This window comes from Aegilops tauschii, chromosome 3 (assembly GCF_002575655.3).
Source record: "Aegilops tauschii subsp. strangulata cultivar AL8/78 chromosome 3, Aet v6.0, whole genome shotgun sequence".
Classification (NCBI taxonomy): Eukaryota; Viridiplantae; Streptophyta; class Magnoliopsida; order Poales; family Poaceae; genus Aegilops; species Aegilops tauschii.
In genome coordinates, this window is record NC_053037.3 from 543,024,748 (window position 1) to 543,027,611 (window position 2,864).

General features: G+C 41.6%; 1 pseudogene; it reads left to right on the top strand.

Annotated features, from left to right (window-relative positions):
• The first annotated feature begins 215 nt into the window (after window positions 1–215).
• On the top strand, window positions 216–1,935 carry LOC109742792 (uncharacterized; annotated as a pseudogene).
• Window positions 1,936–2,864: the final 929 nt, after the last annotated feature.

Sequence of the window (2,864 nt, forward strand, 5' to 3'; positions counted from 1 at the left end):
TAGTTGAGGCAAAGACGTTGAGTTGATCCATCAGAGTGGCTGGATGTGCATGCACTTGTTTAGTGGAGTACGTGTGTGTGGAGCGTGAGTTTAGGATTAGGCCGGTGTGTGACTTGGCCTGTGCGTTTGCTTCTTTTTTAAATACCCTGTAATCACTTTGGTTAATCAAGAGAAAGAGAGTCAGAAAAGGCACAAGTTGTGCGGTGTCAAAACTCCTGTGTGCTCTTCTTCTATCTTGTGTGCGTGAGTTCATCTCCTACCCTGGGCAGAGATAACATTCCTCTCTTTCCTTCTTTTTTGGATGTTTGGTTTTCAGGCAACCAAGTCCATTTCCGAGCAAGATATCAAATATTACCATTTAATTAATTATGTGAGTTGTTGATATCCTTATTGTTTGGGCAGATAGAGTACTATAACATGACGAGGCGACCAATGCCAGCAGCAATGATGTTTGCTATCAAGACCTACACGGCTCAGAACCGACAATACCGACAAAATCAACAATCGTTAAGACAGATAGCATCTTCCCCTGGATATGGGACGATGAACCCGACATCCAGTATCATGCAAGGTGCAAGCGAAAATTCTAGAATGTCTTATGTGACGGGCAATGTTGGCCCTTTGTCGTCTAGTGCAGACATGGATCTGCAGAATGCCAACATGGATACCTCCCTGCCAGGTACAGATAGATTTTCTGAGATCTTGCTCATACCTATCCTTATTAGGGCTACTAGTAAATGTGTACATTGAATGGGTGTTGACATAATATATGATATTAGCTGCAGGACGTTGATATTAGGTTGAATATTAATTGTGCATCAATTATGCGGTAAATGAATGCCGATATTGATATTTGGTATGATATTAATTGCACGCTAAACACGTTCAACGCTCACTATTTGCGGCAATGTAAGTCATTGGATTGGTTTGATGCCTAAGATTAACATATCGCTTAACATTAGATATGATATTAGCCGCACATGGATTGGTAGGTAGAATATTAATCGTGGATCAATTATGTGGTAAATTAATGCCGTTGTTGATATTTGGTATGGTACTCATTGCATGCTAAATATGTTCAACGCTCACCATTGCAGGATTGTAAGTCGTTGGATTAACATATGGTTTGATGACTGTGATTAGTTGGATATGTAGACATTGGTGCGGGGCTTCTAGTCTAGCCAGCAGCATACCATGCTGGATAAAAATCAACTTATGTGGTAACAAACACCACTGTTTTTTAGTCCAACACGGGTGTTCCGAATGAAGCCATGCATCCACTAAGTAGCTATTATGTGATAAAATAGCTCCAAGTAAAATGTTAACCTGAAAGATGTATTACCGGAATAATTTACCCATATTCATATCTGAATTTTCCAATTACACATAGACTATTAAGTCTTGGGAGTATTTTTTTCCCTAGTTTGCCTGACCATGCTTCCAGTTTAATAACTTCGTATGTCTTGCATTCTTTTTTCAAGGAGCTTCTGATGGGCATGTGAACACAATGCTTTCACTAGGGATAAACCCTACACATCATGATCTTTCTGGAGCGTCCAACAACAACTTTTAACACACAATCTGGATACACGTGAAGCCAACAGATTCTCTGTAATAACTCTACGCTGTGCTACTACTATACATATACGAAATATTATTGTTACTATATATGTATCCCTAAAGCTCCGCTAAACACTGCAGCCCAAGCTGGCGCAGGCACGCCGGGCGCCTATGAAGGATCTCCCAAGGGAACCAAAGTTCACCTGCCCAGTCTGCATCAATGAGCTGGTCGATGCGTCGTCTACTATCTGCGGCCACATCTTCTGCAAGAAATGCATAGAGGCCTCCATCCGATTTCAGAAGAAGTGCCCTACCTGTCGTAGGAGGCTGGCCATGAGAAATTTCCACCGCATCTACCTACCGGCGATGGATTGAACTGATCCATCCATTCTGGACGTGGTGGAGCATCAACACCCGACCCTTCCTCCTCAACGGCATTTTGGTGTGTCTGGACTATTTCTTCATGGGGTTATCATTAGAATCCACTTTTTGCGCAATGATTCAACAAGTGCTCGAGTCATAGTGAACAAACTTTTAATCTGTATCCTTGGTGGTAAAGGATATCGTTCTCGTGGGAATTCGAAACATGTGTCATGGTATTGTGAACATCTACAAAGAACTACAAATATATTTTTTTGCTTGTCAGGGTATATGGTGTGTTCATGCACTCTAGGACTTGTGTCTTTGCAAGGCTATCACGTTTAATTAGCAATAGCAGTAGACACTATTATTGGTTGACCGAGTAGGAACAAGTTGCGTAGAGCCCAAACTCCCTTAAAAGACATAATTGTGTTTCCAATTGAGATTGGGCCCAAACTCCCTTAAAAGACATAATTGTGTTTCCTCACACTAGCTACTTGCCTGCTTGACAATTCCTTACCGAAACAGTCTCCAACCTGGACAGAATGCTCTCCTTCCTGCTACTATATATATTTGCATCCATCCAAGATACTATGGTCGTCGCTAATATCTTCTATCTTTTCACACTAAGTGGTGCTTCCATTATATGTGCCTTGGTGTTTGGGCAATAGCATATATGTGTCATTCTTTTGCCAACATTTTTTTATGTTCAGATATATTGACCAAACTAGCAGTAAAAATTCTTCTGGGAAATAAAAAAGAAACATCGAAATGCAGGCAGAAAGTAGTCAAGGCTATCGTCCTACCGTACCATCAGTCCATCACCCTTGAGAAAAAAACTTGTAATACAAGTAGTAGCCAGCGGCACAATAGCGGCGGGACACCGACTGAACCCGTTAGAGCGGTTGAGAGTAACGAGCACTTGGTGTTTGCGGCTGGGAAAG